Source organism: Ranitomeya variabilis, chromosome 1, assembly GCF_051348905.1.
Source record: "Ranitomeya variabilis isolate aRanVar5 chromosome 1, aRanVar5.hap1, whole genome shotgun sequence".
Taxonomy (NCBI): Eukaryota; Metazoa; Chordata; class Amphibia; order Anura; family Dendrobatidae; genus Ranitomeya; species Ranitomeya variabilis.
Window position 1 is genome coordinate 1,128,351,892 of NC_135232.1, and position 26,749 is coordinate 1,128,378,640.

Here is a 26,749-nt window from a genome sequence, read left to right on the forward strand (position 1 = left end):
AAGACACAGTTGGGTAACAACAGGAGTGGGGCGACGCTAGAGTCCCGGAAGAGCTCCCAGCCTCCCCATCATACGGGTGCGTCCTAACCATAAGATCTGGGGGACGTGGAAGAACATCAGAATCGAGTTGTGAGGGAACACGAGAAACAGACACAACAGTTGTGGGGACTATCCCGTAAGCACAGCAGGGGAGGACCACAACACACAAGCGCTAGAAGGTAGGCACAGATTTCCACCTGCAAAGGGAGCTCTGGATGTGCCATCGGACCGGCCAGGCTTGCGCGGCCCGGTTAACCATATTCCGGATTGAGGATCCTGAAGCCTTCAGTAAAGAGGTAAAGAGACTGCAACCTGGTGTCCTCGTTATTTACCGCGACCGGCACTTCACCGCACCATAACGACATCCCATACCTCCACCTTCATTGTACGCCCCTCAGCAGGGTCACGGACCGGGTCTAGCCACCGTGACAACCCCAGAGCAGAGACTCAGAGGCCCGGTACCGGGTACCCCTCGGCCCTGCGGCAGTGGGGGCGCTGCACTTGAACCTCTCAGTTCTTGAGATATGGTCTTTTTTTATCACTACATAAATTTACTCTTGTCAGCTAAGTTGGTGTTGTCTTCAACTCTTCTCCATCAATAAATAATAATCTTTATTTTTATATAGTGCTAACATATTCCGCAGTGCTTTACAGTTTACACACATTATCATCGCTGTCCCCGATGGGGCTCACAATCTAAATTACCTATCAGTATGTCTTTGGAATGTGGGAGGAAACTGGAGAAGCCAGAGGAAACCCATGGAGAACATACAAACTCCTTGCAGATATTGTCCTTAGTGGGATTTGAACCCAGGACTTCAGCGCTGCAAGGCTGCAGTGCTAACCACTGAGCCACCATGCTGCCCTTCAGGGTCTTCTTGAGGAGCACGCCTATTTGCTTAAAGAAACTATATTTGTGTACAGGGAAGATTGAGCTACACAGTATCTCAGAGCAAACAAGAAAAAGATAAACGAACAGGGATAACAAAAAATGCCAAACATACAAATATACACACAGAAAGCAGCGGAATATATTGGGGAGTGGAGGATGAGGTTAAACCAAAGTAGGAAAAGAAAGGGAATTATCACACGCCCAAAATCTATGAATAGTGGCTAACAGCAAACAGCTGAGAACCTTAATGCAGGAAAGCTTCTAGGAGCTCTCAACTGAGCATAAAAGAATCCTGCACCGTTTACGATGAAGGTGAAGTGCTTCTAATCCGTGCAGGAGTAGGAGAAATCAGATGCTGTGGTCAGAAGACTCCTCTCTGTCGTGGTAAAATTGTGACACAATGCCAGATTCAGTAGACCAGCACCATTTACATTTCGTAAAAAATTACATATTTATGGTAAGTAATACGTCTTCATTAAACAGTAATGTTTCTAATATTCAAGACCCAACATAAAAGAAAACATTCATCCTGTCTTTAAAATTGAGCACTTCTTACAAAAAATCAACGAAGATAACAACTTTAAGGCTATGTGCACATGTTGCGGATTGTATGCGTTTTTGCCGCGTTTTTTCGCGGCGAAAACGTGGCAAAAACTCTGCGAAAACGCATACACAACACAGCCCATTGAATTCAATGGGATTCCGCAATGCTGTACTAATGCTGCGAATTTTTCCATGGCGGAATCGCATCGCAGATGACGAAAGGACTTGTTTCCGAAATGCGCGTCGGGGCACGTGTATGCTGGATCTATTAACCCCTGAAAGGTATACCATCTTATACTTAACCCATTATGCTTTACAAACTTCACTTGCTTTTTTAATGCACTAGTTTCACTTTATAGCCTATGGAGAGTGTTGGTTTTCATTAGGAACCGTTTGTCCCTTGCACTTAATTTGATATCACATTGCACTTGTTGGGACAATATATATGGTCCTCACATTTGATATATATTTTAGATTTTTTATGTAATTAATTACACAAAACTTTTTTATATATATAGTACATGGGTTTCAAGCTGTATTACATATTTTAATGGATTTTTGAATGAATTATTTATGCATATATTTTTTCATATTTTTGTCCTGCATACGTGCGTATTGATTTTTATTATTTTATTGTGGAATATTGTTGCCACATTGCAATATAACTAGGGTTGAGCGACTTTTATTTTTATAGGATCGGGTCGGGTTTCACGAAACCCGACTTTCTCAAAAGTCGGGTCGAGTGAAATCGGCCGATCCTATAAAAAAGTCGGGGTCGGGGTCGGCCGAAGCACGAAACCCAATGCAGTGCAATGGGATACTATGGTTCCCAGGGTCTGAAGGAGAGGAAACTCTCCTTCAGGCCCTGGGATCCATATTTAAGTGTATAATAAAGAATCAAAATAAAAAAATATTGATATACTCACCCTCGGACGCGCCCTGGTACTAACTGGCAGCCTTCCTTCCTAAGAATGAGCGCGTGAATGACCTGCGGTGACGTCACGGCTTGTGATTGGTCGCGTGAGCGGTCACATGGGCGGCCGCGACCAATCACAAGCCGTGACGTCATCTAAGGCCCTTCACGCGCTCATTCTTAAGAAGGAAGGCTGCCGGAAAGAAGCAGGGCACGTCCGAGGGTGAGTATATACCTAATAGGAATATACTCACCCTCGGCTTCTTTCCGGCAGCCTTCCTTCCTAAGAAGGTATATACTCACCCTCGGACGCGCCCTGCTTCTTTCCGGCAGCCTTCCTTCTTAAGAATGAGCGCGTGAAGGGCCTTAGATGACGTCACGGCTTGTGATTGGTTGCGTGAGCGGTCACATGGGTGGCCGCGACCAATCACAAGCCGTGACGTCATCTAAGGCCCTTCACGCGTTCATTCTTAAGAAGGAAGGCTGCCGGAAAGAAGCAGGGCGCGTCCGAGGGTGAGTATATGCCTAATAGGAATATACTCACCCTCGGCTTCTTTCCGGCAGCCTTCCTTCCTAAGAATGAGCGCGTGAAGGGCCTTAGATGACGTCACGGCTTGTGATTGGTCGCGGCCGCCCATGTGACCACTCAGGCGACCAATCACAAGCCGCGACGTCACCGCAGGTCATTCACGCGCTCATTCTTAGGAAGGAAGGCTGCCAGTTAGTACCAGGGCGCGTCCGAGGGTGAGTATATCAATATTTTTTATTTTTATTCTATATTTTACACTTAAATATGGATTCTGATACCGATTTCCGATATCGCAAACATATCGGAACTCGGTATCGGAATTCCGATACCAGATTCAGAAGATCGCCGACCTCATGGCCGACCCCACACAGGGGTCGGGTCGGGTTTCATGAAACCCGACTTTGCCAAAAGTCGGCGACTTCTGAAAATGGCTGACCCGTTTCGCTCAACCCTAATTATAACCAATAAAAATGATATAATTTTTCACCTATTCTCCTGCCTGGGTCCCTGTTTGTCCACTTTTGTGTATCGGTTGTTGTTCATGCGCAAAGTAAGCAGATCATGTGCGGATGGTACCCAGGGTGGAGGAGAGGAGACTCTCCTCCAGGCCCTGGGAATAAAAAATAGTTATAATACTCACCTTCTGGTGGCCCCTGGATCCAGCCAAGGCCTTATCAATGCTCTTGGCAGCTCCCCTTCCCAGTGATGCCTTGCGACAATGACCTGTGATGACGTAGCTGTCTTGCGTGATGCTACATTACATTACATTATATCTTTTTACTATTGATACTGCATAGCCAGAATCAATAGTAAAAAGTTGGTCACACTTGTCAAACACTATGTCAAACTAGCAATCAGTTTTCCAAGTGATGCTGCAGATCGCTTGGAAAATGCTAGCATTCTGCAAGCTAATTATGCGTGCAAAATGCTAGTGTTTAGCGGGAATACGCATGCCAATTTCGCATGCGTATTTCCCGCGAGAGTTGCGGAATTGCGGCAGAAATTTCCGCTTCAATTCCAAATGTGTGCACATAGCCTAACTCTTTGAAGAAGTTGGAATATGAGAATTTGTAAACTACCATTTCTTGGGCAGAAGACCAGTTGACACTATGGTTTTCTCATCGAAAGGCCAGCAATTACTCTTCTTCTTTTTAAACAAAAAGCAAGAAACAGGTGACACATTTAAGTTTTTCCTGCGACATCGGTTGAACCGAAATATGTCCCATATTTGAGGCCTTTTCTTGGATACTTATGAATTTAAGTCTACAAGTTTAGGAAAGTACCGGCCTTTCTTTTTTTATTGCAAATGTAACTTCAAGTGGTGGTTGTCCAGACAAAATGAAATGATCCCAGGTATATTGGAAAAAATAGCCAAGAGATACCCATCTATCAGCACCCACCTGTATTCCACACAGGCCTCTCTGAAAGCAACCTTTTTTCACCAGCAGAAGGACAACTGTGGTTAGTTATTGGTTGCAATGGTCAGGTAATTTCAGCAGTGAGTCATTGGAATTTTTATGATGAGGCGCTTCTCTATGTCACCTGACTGCAGTCTGGCGGCTTATGGAAGGGTTATGTCTCCTCTTACTGTGTAAGAGTACATTAAAGCAAGGTCTGCTCAGGATCCAAGCAGGTGGGTGACCGATTGTGAGTATGTGACAAAGCTGTTAGTTTTTCTTACAGCTCTTTAAGGTTTTTTTTGTTTTCCTCTAATTTGATTAAATTTTATATTATTACATTAATAACGTACTCACTGTAATTCCCATTTTTTGCCATAAAGTGATGGGATATTATTTGTTTCTCCCCTTGCTGATAAACTCAATTATACTTAACTACATCAATAGATAAAATGCAGTAGAAGCCCTTTGACGTTTCTAGTAGCCCAGTCATAAGAGATTTCATCAATGTCTGTTGACACTAAGCCAAAATGTTGGGCACCAACTTTAAGCTCTTCATTGGATTTGTCAATTGACCCAATATATTGTCGCAAGACGACCATGATTTCTTATGTTTCTGTTATACCCAAAGAAGGAAATATAAGGTAAGCATAAGGTTCTAGTAACGACTTGCTGATAATCCCAAAAACATTACTACTTTGATAAAAAAATACAGTAGATGCCCTTTGACTTTTTGGTAGCTCAGTCATAAGAGATTTGATCAGTGCCTGTTGACACCAAGACAAAAAGCTGGGCACCAAATCTAGGCTCCTCATAGGATTTTTTGGAAGATGTCAGTGATATCTCTTCACATCCTTGTCATACCCAAACATAAAGACATAAAGTAAGCATGATGTTCCAGTAACGTCTTGATGTTAATCCCAAAAATATTAGTACATGGATTAAAAAAAAATATAGTAGACGCCCGTTGACTTTTCGGTAGCTAGGTCATAAGAGATTTCATCAATGTCTGTCAACACCAAGCCAAAAAGTTGGGCACTGTGAGGAGTTGGTCACTTACTAAAGACTATAGGATGAACTGACGTAGAGTGGAGTTCACAGCTCTACGGGTTGCAGACTTTTTCCAGCACGGAGCACCGGTTGCGATGATATTATTGTATTATAGCTTTTATTAGGGATTTGCTTGCTCTTCAATCCAGCCTCAGGAACTAATGTTTCCATTCAGTAACAGTAAGCAGAGGAAACATGCTGGCTAGATCTTATGTAAATCGAAGGCCAAACCCAAGAGTAGGAATGAATTAACTCTATGAGTCCATTGTTCTTATAGCCACTAGGCCCTTGTGTAGACCCAGAGAAACCATCACCACAGGGCGTCTCACATACCATCCCAGGTGATGGGATACTAGAACATGCTTCATTCTTTGAGCTAAAAGCAAATGTTTAAAGGGGTGGAAGTTGTTGGAGTGACATCGAAGAGAGAGGATCGAGGATGACGTAATGGAGGACATGGATGAATAACATATGGATCTTGCAGATTGTTTGCCAGCTGAGCTGAAAACATAAGCTACTGTTGAGGGATTTGTCATCTAGATTTCAGGAACTTTCTTAACTGGAACTGTTGCTGCTGGACACATGGGCTTTGGTTGTGTTACCTGTCATTTTGAGGAGCCTGGACTGTGAATACAGACTATACTGGCGGGAGATACGAAATCTGTGGGCCAACCATAAGTTGAGAGACAGCGAGTATTGCCAGATACTGGGGAGTGGGACTATTGGCCCTGGGGAGGCGGTCTGTGGTCTGGGGACTATGAATTTTGGCCCTATACCCGGAGTTATTGAAAAACCATCTACCTAACTGATTATTACAACCCAGAACCTCAGATCTTCACAGGCACCAAATTTAGCCCCTCATAGGATTTGTCCATTGACCCATTATAATGTCATACGATGACCAAGATATCGGTATCATACCCAAAGATAAAAACAAGATGTCAAAGTGATAGAAGAAAAATAAAAACCTTATAGCATAACAAACACAAGATTCTATTCACAGTAACAATGCAAATTAATAAAAAATGATTAACTCTCATTTTTATGTCGATTATGAAAATATTGTGATCTATAAACATGGGGACACCCAGTCATGCGTCCATCAACTCGATCCGCCTGATTTATCAGTCCCGATAATCAATCGCACAAACTTACAAGTGAATCAAAAAAGTAAGAGTCGATTAAACCAAAGTAAGGCAGAGCATCAATAAATGATGATTCAACAAAAGTGGACATAAAAAGTAAAACTTATTGTATCGACCCTAGAAAAATAAAGATTATTTATAGACAGCCATATAGAAAAGCTCAATAACACATAGACACCAGATTACATAATACTAAAAGGCCGTATCACCAGCAGCAGCTGCAGCGATGACATCTACATCAGCAATAACATAATGCTCCCTTTCTGGAGTATTCACAATAGTGACCCACCACTGACCGGCGAGGACGCTGATTACACAGAGCAATGGCTTAACTATGTGCTGAACAGAGTGATGCGTCAACCCCTGTACGACTATCGCCAGCTCATCCCAGTGCTACCGAGAGCCAGGGGTGACATGTGTGCATCAGAGACAACAGAGGCAACTAGGTAAATAATAACTAATGCAAAGCAAAAAATACCAATAATAAATATAATAATAATAATAATAATAATAATAATAATAATTAAAAGGTAGTAGCACCAATAACAAACATCATAATAATAATTTTAATAATATTTAATGTACAGCTAAAAACACTAATAATAATAATAATAATAACAAAAGGATAGCAAATAACACTAATAATAATAATAATAATAATAGAAAAAAGGACAGCTTATAAAATTACTATTACTTATTTACAATGCTAAATTACAATAAAATAATAATAATAATAGTAGTAATAATAATAATAATAATAATAATAATAATAATAATAATAATAAAATACTAACCAATAACATATTATTAAAAATAATAACTGGAATAATAAATAAGAACATAATAATGAGTTATCTTTATTAGACAACTAAAAATGCTAACAATAAATTACTAAAATTATTATTATTACTATTATTATTATTATTATTATTATTAACAATAATATTATTAATTAACTAGCTGTACTACCCGGCTTCGCCCGGGTTAATGACTGCTGTTAGCAAAATAGAATGTGTTAACAAAAATTTATTCTGCACACAAAAACCACAAAACAAATAGATAGAAATGTAATTATTAAAAGGCAAAAACTAAGCAAATAGAAGCATTTCACAACATATATTAGCTTTGTTATACTGAGAATGTCTTTGTTGCCTATATTAACCAATCAGAGCTCAGGTTAATTAACTGTAGCAAAATAGAAGCTGAGCTGTGATTGGTTGCTATTGGCAGCCTGATAAATCCCCAGCCAACAGGAAGCCCTCCCCCCTGGCAGTATATATTAGCTCACACATACACATAATAGACAGGTCATGTGACTGACAGCTGCCGTATTTCCTATATGGTACATTTGTTGCTCTTGTAGTTTGCTTATTAATCAGATTTTTATTTTTGAAGGACAATACCAGACTTGTGTGTGTTTTAGGGCGAGTTTTATGTGTCAAGTTGTGTGTGTTGAGTTGCGTGTGGCGACATGCATGTAGCGACTTTTGTGAGATGAGTTTTGTGTGGCGACATGCGTGTAGCAACATTTTGTGTGTTGAGTTGCATGTGACAGGTTAGTGTAGCAAGTTGTGTGCAGCAAGATTTGTGCATGGCGAGTTTTGCTCGTGGCGAGTTTTATGTGTGGTGCATTTTGAGTATGTGCAAGTTTTGTGTGAGGCAACTTTTGCATGTGGTGCAACTTTTGTACATGTGGCAATTTTTCTGTGTGTGCAAGTTTTGCATGAGGTGAGTTTTCCATGAGGTGAGTTTTGCACGTGTGGCGAGTTTTGCGTGAGCCTAGTTTTGCATATGGCGAGTTTTGCATGTAGCGAGTTTTGAGTGGTGACTTTTGTGTTTCGACTTTTATGTGGCGAGGTTGGTGTGTGTGTGTGGTGAAATGTGTGCTGAGGGTGGTATATGTGTTCAAGCACGTGGTAGTGTGTGGCGCATTTTGTGTTTGTGTTCATATCCCCGTGTGTGGTGAGTATCCCATGTCGGGGCCCCACCTTAGCAACTGTACGGTATATACTCTTTGTCGCCATCGCTCTCATTCTTTAAGTCCTCATTGTTCACATCTGGCAGCTGTCAATTTTCCTCCAACACTTTTCCCTTCACTTTTTCCCCATTATGTAGATAGGAGCAAAATTGTTTGGTGAATTGGAACGCGCGGGGTTAAAATTTCACCTCACAACATAGCCTATGACGCTCTCGGGGTCCAGACGTGTGACTGTGCAAAATTTTGTGGCTGTAGCTGCGACGGTACAGATGCCAATCCCGGACATACACACATACATACATACACACATTCAGCTTTATATATTAGATATACCTGTATGTAATCTCCTGTATATAGTATATACCTGTGTGTCATCTCACCTATATATAGTATATATCTGTGTGTCATCTCCTGTATATAGTATATACCTGTATGTCATCTCCTCCTATACATAGCATATACCTGTGTCATCTCCTCCTGTATATACTATATACCTGTAGGTAATCTGCTCCTGTATATAGTATATACCTGTGTGTCATCTCCTCCTGTATATAGTATATACCTGTATGTCATCTCCTCCTGTATGTAGTATGTACCTGTATGTCATCTCCTCCTCTATATAGTATATACCTGTGTGTCATCTCTCCTGTATATAGTATATATCTGTGTGTCATCTCCTCCTGTATATAGTATATACCTGTGTGTCATCTCCCCTGTAAATAGTATATACCTGTGTGTCATCTCCTGTATATAGTATATAGCTGTATGTCATCTCCTCCTGTATTAGCCCTCGTTCACACGTTATTTGGTCAGTATTTTTACCTCAGTATTTGTAAGCTAAAATGGCAGCCTGATAAATCCCCAGCCAACAGTAAGCCCACCCCCTGGCAGTATATATTAGCTCACACATACACATAATAGACTGGTCATGTGACTGACAGCTGCCGGATTCCTATATGGTACATTTGTTGCTCTTGTAGTTTGTCTGCTTATTAATCAGATTTTTATTTTTGAAGGATACCAGACTTGTGTGTGTTTTAGGGCGAGTTTCGTGTGTCAAGTTGTGTGTGTTGAGTTGCGTGTGGCGACATGCATGTAGGGACTTTTGTGAGATGAGTTTTGTGTGGCGACATGCGTGTAGCAACTTTTTGTGTGTCGAGTTGCATGTGACAGGTTAGTGTAGCAAGTTGTGTGCAGCAAGTTTTGCGCATGGCGAGTTTTGCGCGTGGCGAGTTTTATGTGTGGTGCCTTTTGAGTATGTGCAAGTTTTGTGTGAGGCAACTTTTGCATGTGTTGCAACTTTTGTGCATGTGGCAATTTTTCTGCGTGTGGCAATTTTTCTGCGTGTGCAAGTTTTGCGTGTGGCGAGTTTTGCACGTGTGGCGAGTTTTGCATGTGGAGAGTTTTGCGCGTGGCGAGTTTTGAGCGGCGACTTTTGTGTTTCTGCTTTTATGTGGCGAGGTTGGTGTATGTGTGGTGAAATGTGCACTGAGGGTGGTATATGTGTTCGAGCACGTGGTAGTGTGTGGCGCATTTTGTGTGTGTGTTCATATCCCCGTGGTGGTGTGATTATCCCATGTTGGGGCCCCACCTTAGCAACTGTACAGTATATACTCTTTGGTGCCATCGCTGTCATTCTTTAAGTCCCCCTTGTTCACATCTGGCAGCTGTTAATTTGCCTCCAACACTTTTCCTTTCATTTTTTCCCCATTATGTAGATAGGGGCAAAATTGTTTGGTGAATTGGAAAGCGCGGGGTTAAAATTTCACCTCACAATATAGCTTTGACGCTCTCAGGGTCCAGACGTGTGACTGTGCAAAATTTTGTGCCTGTAGCTGCGACGCCTCCAACACTTTTCCTTTCACTTTTTCCCCATTATGTAGATAGGGGCAAAATTGTTTGGTGAATTGGAAAGCGCGGGGTTAAAATTTCACCTCACAACATAGCCTATGACGCTCTCGGGGTCCAGACGTGTGACTGTGCAAAATTTTGTGGCTGTAGCTGCTACGGTTCAGATGCCAATCCCGGACATACATACATACATACATACATACACACACACACACATTCAGCTTTATATATTAGATAATTTCTTATGAACTACTAAAACCTATAATGCACCACTTAAAATAGTAATAATTAATAGACAGCTAATAATACCGATAATAAATCAGAAAGTATTAATAGTTATAAACTAGTATGTAATAATGAGCTAATACTACTAAAACATTTTCTTAAAATTTATTAATATTTAATAAGCTAATAATTAAACATGAGTATAATATGGCACCACCACTTTTACTACTACTACTACTACCCCTCCTAATAATAATGATAATGCAAACTACCAACATGCCATTATTACTAATACAAAAATTATAATAATAATACAATAATAATAAAAAATAATAATAATGGAAATAAAGTGAAATAAAAAAAATGCCTTCAGTGACCATGTAGCAGCCTATGTGTATAAAAAATGACATAATACATATAGTTCTATGCAAGAAGTTCTGGGCATCCTTCCTGTAAGCTCAGTCACAGGCTGGAACATAAGGAGTCAGACCACACAACATGTAGGAAAACTCTTGAAAGTTGCTGAAAATAGCACTAAATAATAAAGAATAGCACAGATTGTATCGGTCGAGAATATAAAAGTGTAAATGAAGCAAAAAAGGAAACAGAAAAAATAAATCACGGGTATTCCCTTTAATTGTCTATAAATCATAATTGCAAGAACCATAAAGTTAAAAAAAAATTAAAAAATAAAATACATGATAATAAAGTTGTATACAGATTTATTGAAAACTCTTTCTCTTCTTCTTGACACTACAATCCCCAGAATGTAAGACATTCTAAAAACCAATATTAAGCGGGTGGTTTTTTGAATGCGTCCAAAATAAAAGAAGATAAAAAAGGCAAAAAAAAATAATTCCGAGGCCTAAAATGCATAAATTCAAAAATACACCCCCCACCCCCCCCCCGCCTTATACATTTTTAATGCCAGCTGGTCGGTATAAGGCAGTGGATGCAAGGGGTGTTAGTAGAGAGGGAGGGCAGGTTTGTGAATGAGGCAAAGGGGAAAGAGACGTGCAGATGTCTGCTATTATATTATTCCCATCACAAAGGATCAACACGAGGGAATAAAGAAAGGAAAAGCGCTCTTCCCTGTACATCAGCAGCCAAATCCCCCCTCCCTCCCCATCAGATCAGCATCCTTCCAACATGCCTGCCTGCAATGAAATCACACCAGGCAAGAGGACCATTGTTGAGTATAGTACTGTGCTCATGGAGACCGGCTAATTTTTTCAACAACCTAAAAATCAAAAAAATTGCAAAAAAAAATTGCTAAATTTGACAAAAATTGCAAATTCCATTTCCTCCTCTGGTACCCAGACATCTGACATTTGCATGGAGAGTAGGATGGATGCATGCACACAACTACTCACCTCGTTGGTGCTTGCACTTGCCTCCTCCCGGTATATTATAAGAATATAATCCCACAGGGTTTAGAGGGCAGTGTTTTTTTATTGCAGGCGGTTTCACGGGGTTTATTGTGTGGCAGGGTGAGAGTACACACAGCGGCAGCAGCAGTGGGGCTCTGCTCTCCTCTCCAGTGACAGCTCCAATGTGTTGTATGTGAGCTCTGGTCTCCAGGAGCCAGCATCAGCTGAGCTCAGCTCCGCCACTCCCCTCTATGCTCAAGAGCTACGATTTTTCTCTTTTTTTTTAATCAGCTTTATTAAAACGCACACAAGCCATCTGTGACATGAGCCGCCACCGTGCATCGAGAGGGTTGTAGTCAATGATTGGGGTCGGGAGGGAAAAAATCAGTGTATTTGATTTCCTGTTGCTCAGGTATAACTCATTCAGCTCTTCTATTCTGCGTCAGGTTATACTGGTAGCAGAGCTGACTTTGTTGTTTTACTGTCACTTTTTTGCAGGTATATACAGTGCAGATCTTTCCGTTTATTTGTTATATATTTTACGTCTCCATCAGTTTTATATCTATCTCTCCTTTTTCATATCTATTATCATATGATTATATTTCTCTCATATCTAATGTAGTGCAGCGGGGTTGGTGCGGTGTCACAGACAGGCAGTGATCCAGGAAAGTTCAAAACAAAGTGACTTTAATGTCCAACATACAAACAGAAAACAAATGGTATGCTCCGGATCGCCGCCGGGAATCAAGACAGTCCATATCCGAGGCTGGTTGCCCTGGGCGACTGCACCATCGTGTCACGCTGAGGGGTGTCAGACCTAATAGCGGTGGTACAACTGGATCTCGGGAACAGTTTAGGTGAAATGGGACTTTTCTCACTCTCACTTTGGGGTACCCCCTGAGTACGGGCTCAGTACTGATTAGCCCCAACAGCCAAAGCGGAGCAGTGCCCGTATAAAGTCCTGAGTGGCCATATACCACTCAAACAGTCCAACCACCTGGTCCAGAGTGACTGGGTCCCTTTGCCCTACCCAACACTGTGTGGCTGTTGGCAGGGACCTCACCAGCCGGTTGACCACCACCCTCTCTACCATCTGGAAAGGGGTTAAGGTTTCAGGCTGAAACCATTTTTCCACCAGTTGCAGGAAGTCATATGTCTGAGACCTGGTGGGACGAGACTCTTTAAAGGATCACTGGTGCACTCGCTGAGACGACACATATGTATTAACCCCCAGTTGGTCAAGGATCTCACCTCTTAGCTTCTCATAGTCCAGTTCATTGTCCCGACTGAGGTCCAGGTAGGCCTTCTGGGCAACTCCCGTCAGTAAGGGGGCCACCACTTCAGCCCACTGGGATATCGACAAGCTCTCCCGCTCTGCTGTGCACTCAAACACTGTGAGGAAAGCCTCCAAATCATCCTCAGGACTCCTCTTCATCTGCGCTGACCGGACTTTGTACCAGGACTCCGAACGGAACCTGGTCACTTGTGTGGGAACGTCTCTCACAGAGTTGCAATCTGCTGCATCAACAGGTTTTTTGTCTGCTGCTGTTGCTCATTATGCTGTTGCTGCATCTCCAGCTGCTGCCCCTGAAATTGTAACTGCTGTTGCTCCTGTTGCCGCTCCTGGGTGAGGGCCAACTGCCTGAGTATGTCCTCCATCTTGATAGCAGGCCTGAGTTGTAGTGTTGCAGGCTTAATCGCAGACATGCAGCATGCTTTGGGGTATGCCTCAGTTCACACTGCATGCATTCTCCATCCATATGTAGTGCAGCAGGTTGTGCAGTGTGACAGACAGGCAGTGACCACAGGAAAGTTCAAAACAAAGCGACTTTAAGGTCCAACAAACTCACAAACGGAAAACAAATGGTATCCTCAGATCGCAGCCGGGAATCACGACAGTCCATATCCAAGACGTTACCGTGGGCAACTGCACCACCCTGTCACGCTGAAGGGTGCCAGGCCTTTTGGTTTCGCTTGGCTCCATGTTACTTCTGAATGTTGCAGAGCCACCTGCTCTGTAGTTTTCAAACCAAGACTGACACACCCAGTCCTTTGCTGCAGGGTTTTTTAAATGGAAACTTGTAAGTCTTGGCCTAGAGGGAGTGAACCTCACCACTACCATCCTGTATTTCGTTCCAACAATAAAAGCCCATGCCAGGTTTTCTTAAATCTGCCTTGGGCAAAATAGCTTGTCCAAGACCACACTTTTATTCTGCATTGCAATCACAGCTATATCTATGACTGCAATGCACTGCAGCGGTCTTAATACACTTCTATGCACATCCTGGAGGATGCATAGGGTCCCTCACATATAATACCTGTCACTGCCTCACACTACGTATCCACCTACTTGAGATGATCGAATCTTTCGAAATTCGAGTTAGATTAATTTTCCCCAAAATTTGATTCGTCGCAAATCTCAATACTACAATGGCTATAACTCGACAGAAAATTAGTGAATAATACTAGGTTGGCTCTGCGGAGTGATTTGACCCCATTTTCAGCTCTATAATGCAAACACACAGCCAAAGTAATGTCCAAGTGACCTCAACCTATCTGGCTAGGTAAAAAAGCAGATGATAACCAATAACACACGGAATTTTTTAAATTTAAAAAATTGTCCCACAATTATTCCTCTTACTTTTGCAGCTGGGCACACCATTCTGTCACTGCCTTTAGGCAGGTGCATAACTAGGCGAGAGCTGGTGGGAATTTTCCCCCAGGTGCAGTCAGCAAGGGCAGCTGTCGGGCCACATAATGCAGTGGTCTTTGGGGTTCTCTAGGTTATGACGTTTAGCAGCCCCTTGGGAGTGAAATATAGTTGTTCTCTGAGCTGATTGTCAAATTGACATACAATATAAAACACCAGCTCTCTGCACTTAACTTGCACACTACAGGCGCAAGTGCAATTGAAACTCTGACTGTCGGTACTTCAGGGTCTAGGTGATATCATTAGCGGTATCATATCACCTGCTCACACTACTAACATTACTCATGTGCTGCAGAGTTGGAGGAGGTTGGCGATAAAGTAGGCATTCCAATGTAGCCAAAGAAACAAAGGAGTCTTATTGGGGAACCTGTTAGGGGACAAAAGTGTGAGAAGACAGTATAGAGGGGAGTTATAGTGAAGTAGCGTGAGAAGAAAGTATGTGGAGAATATTGTGAGGAGACATTATGGGTGGGTGTGAGGAGACAGTATGGGAGGGAAGTGTGAGGGTACATTATGGGAAGAAAATTGTAAGAGTACAATATGGGTGAGCATGAAGTGACAGTATAGTGAGAGAAAAGTGTAGGTTACAGTATGGTAGAGAAAATTGTAAGGGGACAGTATGGAGTATAAATGTATGAGGGAGAGAAATATTGGAGGGGACAGTGTGTATGAGGGCAAAAGTGTGGGGGGACAGTATAAGGAGGAGACTGCAGGAGAAAACAGTTTGATAATATCACAAACCCTGCTGCAGACTTTCAGCAGGAGTCTGTGTATGAGATACAGACAGACAGCAGGTGAGAGGGGAGCGCTGCCCAAGCGCAGGACCTGAAACACGTGACCACTGGGGGAGTGGCCGGAGGCGGAGCCAGATGCAAAGTAGCAGCGGTGAGCGGTGAAATTGGAGAGAGGTCTGAATGTGCCGAAGTCAAGCCAGGAAGGCAAACAGACTGCATAGTATGCAAGCACACCAGAGGGTCAGACACACATCCAGAACAGATGTATCACTGATAAGGATCCCCAGAAGAAGGCGGGAAAATATAGCCCTTCCCAAACCAAAAGGAGGCCAGGCAAAATTAACCCTGAGAGGACAGGGAAGGAACCCTGTTCACAACCATGACAGTTGATGCAGCAAGAAGGTGACATTATGCAGGAGAGAGTGTGTAGAGGGGGCCCAGTGTGGAAAGGGGTCAGCATGGTAAAGGACACTTAAGATAGGGACATTGTGGTGTTAAAAACCACAGCCAAAGCTAAAAAAAGGAGAACAGTGTGGTGGTTATAGATAATAAGGGTGGACATAGTTGGTTATACTTCATAAGGGAGGACAATGAGTAGGCAATATTTTATAGGAGAGGACAATATGAAGGCTATGTACCATAAGAGGGAAAGATGGGAAGTCATATTTTGTGCAAGGAGCACAGTAAAGAGCAATTACTCAGGGACACAGGGTTGGGCAAATATTTGTACTCAGAAGCATTATAATGACACTATTATTCTTAAGGGCACTATGTTGACATGTACTGCAGAATTCTAGATAACATAGAAGTTTGCAGAGAAGAGCTGTGGATGTTCAAAATCATCATGGTACCTAGATCAGATGGAGAAAAAAGAAAGAGAATGACTCCAATCAGAAAAGATGTCACCTATGAGGCATCTGGGTGTAATTTTTTTTTGTGATACTGACTTAATCTCATCAGTAGTGCAGTTCTTGCATGGTCCCCAGTGTTAGGGGTCAAGTTCCCACCTCTGCACAGGGGGAATCTCATGCTATCTCTGCTGCGGTCTCCCATTCTTCTCCAGCCGCAGTGGAGTCTGCTCAGCGGAGATGTCAGTCCCAGCATCTGGCTCAGCCTGATACGGTGCGGATGATTACTGCTGCCTTTCCAGGCTCAGCCATTGTAGCCAGTACTGGTCAGCGGCGAGCAGATGTCTCTAGGACTAAGTCCTGCTTTTCCCCTTCTGAGCATACCCAGGGTAAGACCTCTCATTGGAGGCCGGGGGTCACATGCTCAGGTACTGCAGCAGCTCCCATTGGTCCTCTTGGAAGGTCCTGAAGTTGCTGCAGCTATAAAAGGTTTGCATGGCCGCACGGCCATGCGCTAGTATTAACCTAAATTATGAGCTCAGCGCTAGTGTGGTCATGCTTGCATGTGGTCAGGGTTCGGCTGAAATAAGCCCATAGAATACCGGCACCTCCGGTGAGGAGTTTGTGTATGTGGATTCAGGGTTTGGCTGAAATAAACCCCTAGAATACCGGCACCTCCGGGAGGAGTTTTGTGTGTGCTATGCTGACTGAATGACCACTGTTGGCTCTATTAGGTAGCTGTTCCTCTGTGAGGTTAACAGGGCACAGTGTTATCGTTCTCAAGCGAATCTTTGAAGTAACAGAGTACGCTTATACCGCTATATAGTACTGTCTTTAACTAGCAGCAGGTTCTCTCCTGCACAGTGGACCCCGGGTTGCGAACGCACCTACTACTCAATATATATATATATATATATACTCGGTGCATTCCGCCAACCCTAACACCCAGTCAGTTGATATTTGTTAACAACTACTCCCAGATCACCTTACCATTTTTAAGAATATATTGGGAGTTGTACATTCATGCCACACAATTGTATATGGGGCCGTCGTGACACTGCAGTTGATTGCTGTACTAAAATGGTGATGAATTAATGTACTGATGGTGTTTCTTGTGTTGTATTTCTAAACTGATGATTGTTCTGGTGATATATTCATGTACTGATGGTAATTATGGTGATGTATTCATGTATTGATAATGATTCTGGTACTGTATGCGTGTACTCTTGGTGGCAAAAATGATGTATTTCTGTACGGATTCTGGTTGTAATGCTATAATCCTACACTGTTGGTGGTTCTGATGATATATTTGGGAACTGATGGTGATTGTTATTCTGTATTTCTGTATGGTTATTGATGCTGATCTTGTACACATGATACATGGATATCATGTGAAATAACATGATACATGCATGTTAATAAATTATCGTGTATTACTTCATCTGTGTTTATTTTGATACTTACAGTTACTTGCTTTCTAGCTTCTTTTCCATGAAGCAGGGGCTGTAGTTTTTCAGTGAATATTTAGAGAATTATGACAATCAGCTCATCGGTACATGACTAATTGCATATGAGCGATATGGCTACTCAAACTGCTTAAAGTGCATATAAGAGGGGTCGCAAAACTGAATTTTTGCCTTGGGTGAAGGAAAACCTAGATTAGGCTGCGTTCACATTTGCGTTGTGCGCCGCAGCGTCGGCGCCGCAACGCACAACGCAAACAAAAACGCAGCAAAACGCATGCACAACGCTGCGTTTTACGCCGCATGCGTCCTTTTTTTCATTGATTTTGGACGCAGCAAAAATGCAACTTGCTGCGTCCTCTGCGCCCGGACGCGTGCGCCGCAGTAACGCATGCGGCGCAAAACGCAAGTGCGCCGCATGTCCATGCGCCCCCATGTTAAATATAGGGGCGCATGACACATGCGGCGACGCTGCGGCGCCCGACGCTGCTGCACAGACCGCAAATGTGAACGTAGACTTAGCCTTTGCTCTATGTCCATGAGAATGAGTGAAATTTCTATCACAGTAACCAATATCAGAACTCACCTGTCTAAACCTGTGGTCGACGCCAAACCTGATTGGTCATGCATTTAATAAATGATTCCTGACAGGTCCTAGACTTGATGTCTGCCATTCATTCTTGTGGCAATGGCGTTGTGTCTCTCTGTTTCTAATCTACTTTGGTACTTTTGTGAGTAACATAGCGTCCAGATCACGGGAAACCATCGCCAAAAAAATTAGCTATTATTACAGTAAATTAAGTAGTGCTGAACCTGAAATCTTTATAGTAGCGATGCTTTCTCACTTTGCCGTCTCTTGATGTATTAGTCAACATGATGCAGATCTCATCACCTATCAATGGCAGATTTCAAAGTCACATGAGTTCCAACTTCTATGCTGCAAATTATCTGTCACAACATTGAGACAATAAAGTACATGTAATATCCCTCTCAATAACTGCGGCTGTTGACTGTGGGATGTAACTTGTAGCACAAAGTTAATTCCAGGGAGTGGACAATGTTCTATGTTTTCTGAAAGTATAAAGCAGAGATGACTTGATTCAATCAATGTTTCATGGTGGCTAGGTATGGTCCACCAAAGTTGAGTGTTATGTACTTGTCTAGTCTTGTTCTCGACTTCAGGCTTTACATGTGGCCCGGCACTCTTCAGTGACATCATCTCACAACTCACAAGGCATCTTAAGAACCACTTGGAAACACCCCTCTGTTTGAGTATTAAGATTATATTGTAATCAGTTGTCATACGTTTGAAGATTGATACCTTCTAGTTTCTTTTTACCTCCTCAGACTCGCGATTTCTACTATTGACTTCTGCTGCTTCTCTGACCTGCTGGTTAACCCATCATTTGCTATAAGCATCAAAAACTATTATTATAGATGGTTACAATCTGCATAAGATTCTGCTACATCTAAGTGCTGGTTTAGACTTGCAGTTTTCCACTTCATCTGCCCTCTAGGTTCTGTGGCTTCCAGTGTGTCTTACCTAGATAGCTTTTCTGCAATTTGCTTAGCATGTTGTCTAGGTTCTGTCTGTTCTATGTGCATTTTAACATGCTATACCAGCTCCCAAGATCCATGTGTCCACCCTGACCTGCTGCTTTGTGAATCCACCTGACCAGGTAAGCAACTCAAATCATTGAGTCCAAAGATGCAGCGGCATCAAAACCATAGCATTTGGAAATGGAGGATTTTTCTGGACTCATTTGGAACTTGCTATGGGTGAACCAAATGGAGCTTGTTCTTCACCTGTCACAATCAAATTATTACCTGCGACATTCTGCTTGGGGAACATTGCACATTTACCTACTCCTGCTGAATTTGATGGAGATCTTAAGTCATGCTGGGGTTTTGTGAACTATTGAATAGTATACTTTGAGTTTTGTCTCCAATAATTTTTTTCTAACTGGTTAGTACCACCTCAGCGTTTTTTGGGTTTTTTTGCACCACTGGAGTAGTGCTTTAAATGTAAGTCTCCTAAGTCTCATCTTCTGGCATTTTCATTTTTTTTGGCCACTGCTCCCGTTCTCTGATGAAAAGTGACCTGCTTGCAGCCCCAGTGTTTCATGGAGCTGCGCGGAGGTCACTTTACTGTAGAAGTCTATGATAGCCTTGTTCTGGCCTCATGCTGGCTCTCACAGACTTGCATTGTGCTCTTGTGATGTAGCTTCTAACTTCTGGCCAGTCAGAAACAAGATGGCACGGGGGGACTGAAGCATTGCTAAAAAAGCTATGAGGGTGAGCATATGACCAGGGGCAGAGTGCTTAGATTAAAAGCTCCACTACTGGATGAAAAAAAACAGAACACTTGAGTGGTGCTTTAAGGCTAAGTTCACACGTTGCAGAATTGCCGCGGAAATTTCCGCGGCAATTCTGCGCCTCCTGCCGCGGGTATATCGCATGCAGAATTAGCATGCATATACCCGCAGAAAACTAGCGTTTTGCAAGCATAATTAGCTTGCAGAATGCTAGAGTTTTCCAAGCGATCTGTAGCATCGCTTGGAAAACTGACTGACAGGTTGGTCACACTTGTCAAACATAGTGTTTGACAAGTGTGACCAACTTTTTACTATAGATGCAGCCTATGCAGCATCTATAGTAAAAGATCGAATGTTTAAAAATAATAAAAAAAATAAAAAACATGGTTATACTCACCTGCAGACCTCTGCGGCGTCCATTCCTATATCTGGAGTGCAGTGAAGGGCCTGCGATGACGTCACTGTCTTGTGATTGGTCGCGTGAGTTACATGAGCGGTCACGCGACCAATCACAAGACAGTGTCGTCATCACAGGTCCTGAACCACATCATCTATAGGAACGGAAAAGAGATCATGCACCGGAGAGGCGGGAACACTTCGGGGGCCATCTGAGGGTGAGTATAGGACTATTTTTTATTTTAATTCTTTATTTTTTACCAATTATATGGTGCCCAGTCCGTGGAGGAGAGTCTCCTCTCCTCCACCCTGGGTACCAACCGCACATGATCTGCTTGCTTCCCGCATGGTGTGCACAGCCCTGTGCGGGAAGTAAGCAGATCAATGCACTCCTATGGGTGCAGAATCGCCGCGATTCCGCAATTTTAATGAACATGCTGCGTTTTTTTCTGGAATGCGATTCCGCTCAGGAAAAAAATGCAGCATGTGCACAAAAAATGCGGAATGCATTCTATTACATAGGATGCTTAATGTAAGCGGTTTTTTCGCGGTTTTATAGCGTTTTTATAGCGAAAAACTGCGAAAAAAATGCGAAAAAATATGTTACGTGTGCACACAGCCTAAGAGTAGCATTTATTTATTTTTTCTTATCTGAAGATACTTTGGCAGGAATGTACTTCCATACTCTGTGGCTTAGAAAAAGACTCACTATGTGGTACATTATGCCATCAAGCTATGTACCATGTCCGCTAAATTGACCTTGAACAATGACTGTCTCCTTGCTTTCTCATACGCGTACCTATTATTACTGCCAGTTCATTAAAATCTACTACCAATTGGTTGCAACTCTTAAATCCCTAACTTGGAAGGGCTCTAATTCTTGGAACTGGTTGTATTCAGCTATTCAAACCTTCTGCAAACATAAGTCATGTTTTTCCACTGCTCCTGTCCTACACCATCACAATATCAAAGGACCATTTCTCCTTGAAGTAGATGCCTCCTCTTTTGGTGCAAGAGCAATTTTCTTAAAAACCTGAGGTTTGTTCTGTAAGAAGTTTTCTCCATCAAAAATAAATTATTACATTAGTTTCCAGCTTAAAAAAGATGTAACCATCCAGGCTGAGAACCACTGAGGAATTAGCTGCTGCAAGTATCAGTGACTAGCAGTGAAATGATAGAGGTTTCCGCCGATCACTGCAGCTGCGCCTCTGAACTTTGGTGACCTCCATGAGATCAGCGTTTCACTGTGAGACTTTCTCACTGTGGTAGCGGGGATCTTTCCATGGTCACCGCAGTTCAGGGGCACGGCTGGGAACGCAGCCTCAGTGCTTGAGGTAACCTCGATTACATCACCACTAGTCACTGAGGCTGCATTCTCAACAGCTCATTCACCAGTGGTTCTCAGGCTGGACGGTCGCATCTTGACACCATCCAGGTTGAAAACTGTTTGTCCCCAGACATGGATAACAGCATGAGACAGAACGATGGACAGGTGAGGGAGATGATTGTTCTTTATTTTTGTTTTATTACAGGAGACAAGGGATTCAATAGAATGGATGTCAGGTAAGTATAACTGTGTTTCTTATTTTTAAATAAAAAAGGAAAAGTGTGTTTTGTTTTATTTCAAATAAAGGACTTTATTCTGGCAGTGTCTTTATTTACAATATAACTAAAGGATTAGTAATGGATAGGCAACCTATTGCTAAGCCATGAGCTTGTTGTCACCGGACAAAACAAAGGTGACATCAACCCCACAAATGTGAACCCCATTTGCCACCACCACAGAGCAAGTGGGAAGAGCTGGGCAAATTGGTGCATCTAATAGATGCACCTTTTCTGGGACGGATGCGAGCTGCTATTTTTAGGCTGGGGGGCCAACATCCATGGTCTCTTACCAGCCTGAAAATACCAGAGCCCAGCTGTCTGCTTTAGCTTGGCTGGTTGTCAAAAATGAGGGAGACCCCAAGCTGTTTTTTTAAAACAATACAATACAAAGGTGACATCAACCCCCCACCAACTATCACACCATTTGCCACTGCATCACAGCAAATGGGAAGAGCGAGACAACCTGTCAGATTTGGTGCATTTTATGGATTCGCCATCTCTTGGGCATCTGAGAGCCCATGTTTTTAGTCTGGGAGGGCCCAAAATCCTTGGCCCCTTCCTAGGCTATTAATATCAGCCCACAGTTGTCTGCCTAGCCTTTACTGATTATTAAATATATTGGGATTTAAGTAATTTTTTTTTTACGATCATGCCGAATTTGGATTTGGCGAACATTTTCTGAACAAGTTTGCTCATCTCTAGTTTCAGGGACTCTTCAGGGACTTAGGTGCAATCCAATTTTGCTGCAGCTAAGAAGATTATTGTTGAACATTGTCATATTATTCCTAACATCTCTCCCATAGATAAGGTTTGGCTTTCCATTAAAAGCATCAGTTGAAAGTATTTCTGCAAAAAATTGTCTCCTAAGTTCATTGGTCAATTCCAAATTGTTCAGCAACATAATCTGCCATGGAAGCTCATTAAAAATGCATGTGTTTTCATTACCTTAGGATTTTCTCCATCTAATGAACTTCTATGAGAAAATCCAAATAGAAAACTGCATATTAAAAGAGAAACTGACATGCTGTGGATTTGAAACACGCACCACAAATCAGTTTACTCTTTTCTGGAACTGCAAATGCTGCGTTTTTGCCAAAAAAATAAAAATGTGCAGCATCACAAATGCATCAGAAGCCTAAAACATGTATGCATAAGTAAGCCGTATATAATAATAATTTTTTAAAATAGCATTCTACTCCACCTTCCTTAAAAATCCATAACCAAGAATGTTACGTTTGTTGGTAGGCACATGCACAAAATGTAAGATAAGGCACCAGATAGCAGCTTTGTTGGGTAAAATAAGTATTTGATACACTGCCGATTGTGTAAGTTTTCCCACCTACAAAGAATGGAGAGGTCTTTAATTTTTATCGTAGGTACACTTCAACTGTGAGAGACAGAAGCTAAAAATAAAAACTAGAAAATCACATTGTATGATTTTTACTTAATTAAATTGCATTTTATTGCATGAAATAAGTATTTGATCACCGACCAACCAGCAAGAATTCTGGATCTCACAGACCTGTTAGTGATTCTGTAAGAAGCCTCCTACTCTGCAATCATTACCTATATTAATTGCACCTGTTTAAACTTGTTACTTGTATAACAGACACCTTTCCACACACTCAATCATACTCCAACCTCTCCACCATGGCCAAGACCAAAGAACTGTCTAAGGACACAAGGGACAAATTTGTAGACCTGCACAAGGCTGGTTTGGGCTAGGGGACAATAGGCAAGCAGCTTGGTGAGAAGGCAACAACTGTTGACGCAATTTTTAGAAAATGAAAGAAATACAAGATGACTGTATATACTGTATATATTTAGTGGGGTCGCGTGTGCAACAGATATTAAGTGCAACAGGATCAAGTGCTTGGCAGTTAGACAATGGAATTGAAGCTGATGTTCATCTCTTCTCTTCTTCACACAGGTATTTCATCCACCATCCGTTTGTGTGCTCTGTCTGACAAGTGTGAACGGAACCATATCTAGCAAGCTATTTTCATGGTATTTCATCCATCACTCCTGTGGTGCTTTTGTTTTTTTTTACTTTTCTCTCTTTTTGTTTTCTGCTTTAAAGTGTTGAAAGCAATTTTTTTCTCTTTCCCCACTGTTTTATGGCCTTGTTCAGCATTGGTTGTTTACCCTGCATAGTAATGCCTGCTCTGGCCTTATTCTAATTACTTAATTGCTGATTGTGGCCATTTGTTGCCTGATGCTAGCAGTCTTTTCATTTCATATATATTTAGTCTGGCTGGGATAGCACGTGCAACAGATATTAAGTGCAACAGTATTAAGTGCTTGGCAGTTAGACACTGGTAGTTGGACAGGGCAGGAGACAGGTAAGGTGCATAAATGTTTCAAACAATCATGCTTCTTGGTCAGTCATACTACATTATGCATTGATCATATCAATCTGCTTCTTATTTGTTTTTACTTCTGCTTTCTCACAACTTGCCCGCCCTTTAACACATTCTGGGCACTCTCTCTATATCAACTCCTCCCTTCTCCCTTCTCCCATGTATAACTCTGAGGCTCTACTGACATTTCTTACACACTCCAAACCAGCCACTACCTCCATGCAGCACTCAAAACGTTCATACAAATCATCCCACTACCTGCTCTTTCTGTTTTTTCTCCTTCTACTAGTTACAGGAGACATCTCCCCCAACCCTGGGCCTCCCTCCACCAGCATACATTACTCTCCTCCAGGTGCATATAGAAATCCTGCTAATCTTATTAACATTCAGTGCATGCCTTCTCCTATCGCTTTCCACTGTGCTCTCTGGAATGCATGGTCTGTGTGTAACAAACTGACTTACATTCACGATCTTTTCCTCTCTAATTCCCTTAACCTTCTGGCTATTACAAAAACCTGGAACCAGCACTCAGACCCCACCGCTGCTGCCGCTCTCTCATTTGGTGGGCTGAAATTTTCACATACCACCAGCCCTGAGAACAGACAGGGTGGAGGTGTTGGTTTGCTCCTTTCATCACAATGTGCTTTCCAGGTCATCCATCTGGTTCCCTCACTTACATTTCCTTCCTTTGAAGTCCATGCCATCAGACTCTTTAAGCCCTTCTCCTTGCGAGTGGTGGTTGTTTATCGCCCTCCGGGCTCCTCCCGCCTGTTTCTAGGCCACTTTGCCACCTGGCTTACTCACTGTCTACTGTGACATCCCCACCCTCATCATGGGAGACTTTAACATCCCCATCAATGATCCCCTCTCCCAATCTGCATCTCATCTTCTTTCTCTAACTTCTTCATTTGGCCTCTCACAGTTTACTAATTCTCCTACGCATGAGGACGGGAATACTCTGGACCTGGTTTTCTCCCGTCCTGGATCGCTGCACGACTTTACTAATTCCCCTCTCCCGCTCTCGGACCACAACCTTCTTTCCTTCTCTGTCAAGAATTGTCTCCTCACCCAGGACACCCCCACTTACCACACTTATCGGAATACACGTACCATTAATACCCAGCAGCTTATGGACAATATTGACACATCTTTAGCCCCCATCTCCTCCCTCTCCTGTCCAGACTTAGCATTGTCACACTTCAATAATACACTGAAGAATGCCCTAGATGAAGCAGCACCTTCTACATGCAGAAAGACCCGACACAGACAACGACAGCCCTGGCACACTATGCAAACACGCTTTCTTCAGCGTTGCTCAAGGTGTGTAGAGCGGCAGTGGAGAAAATCTCTCTTGCCAGAAGACTTCATCCACTATAAGTTCATGCTCAAAACCTATAACTCTGTGCTTTATCTGGCCAAACAATCCTGCTTCACCACCCTCATCACCTCACTATCCAACAACCCAAAATGACTTTTTGAAACCTTAAACTCCCTCCTGAAACCTAAAGTACAGGCCCCCATCACCAATCTCAGTGGTGAGGATCTGGCCACTTATTTCCTTGAAAAAATCAACCACATCCATCAGCATATCTCAGCCCAATCTCCTCAGGGCCTGGATCCCCTTCCCTGCCACACCTCAAGCTCACTAGACATCTTTGAGCCTGTTTCAGAAGAAGAAGTTTCCAAGCTCCTCACTTCTGCTCGGCCTACAACCTGCAACAGTGACCCCATTCCTTCACATCTCCTGCAGTCTCCCTCACCAGTGGTCACCACTCACCTGACTAAAATATTTAACCTCTCTCTTTCTTCAGGTATCTTTCCCTCCTCATTTAAATATGCCATCATAACCCCTTTACTTAAAAAGCCATCCCTGGACCAGAACTGCACTGCTAACTACAGACCTGTCTCTAACCTTTCCTTCATCTCTAAACTCCTGGAACACTTGGTCCACTCCCGTCTAATCCGCTATCTCTTGGATAACTCTCTTCTCGACCCCTTACAATCTGGTTTCCGCTCTTTACACTCCACTGAAACTGCCCTCACTAAAGTCTCTAATGATCTAATAACAGCTAAATCCAAAGGTCATTGCTCTCTGCTGATTCTCCTGGATCTCTCTGCCGTATTTGACACTGTGGATCACCAGCTCCTTCTCACTATGCTCCACTCCATAGGCCTCAAGGACACAGCCCTCTCCTGGTTCTCCTCCTACCTCTCTGACCGCTCCTTCACTGTATCTTTTGCCGGCTCCTCTTCCTCTCCTCGTCCCCTTACTATCGGGGTTCCACAGGGCTCAGTCCTAGGCCCCCTCCTCTTCTCTCTATACACGGCCCCTATTGGAAAAACAATCAGCAGATTTGCGTTCCAGTATCATCTCTATGCTGATGAC

General features: G+C 42.7%; 1 protein-coding gene across 1 annotated transcript in view; it reads right to left on the reverse strand.

Moving 5' to 3' along the window:
- Positions 1 to 12,187, reverse strand: part of LOC143793021 (catenin alpha-2-like) — a 1,735,283-nt gene extending 1,723,096 nt beyond the window's left edge. The window contains exon 1 of the mRNA XM_077279584.1: positions 11,936 to 12,187. The gene's annotated coding sequence lies outside the window, so the exon portion shown is untranslated. The remainder of the gene's footprint in view (positions 1 to 11,935) is intronic.
- Positions 12,188 to 26,749: the final 14,562 nt, after the last annotated feature.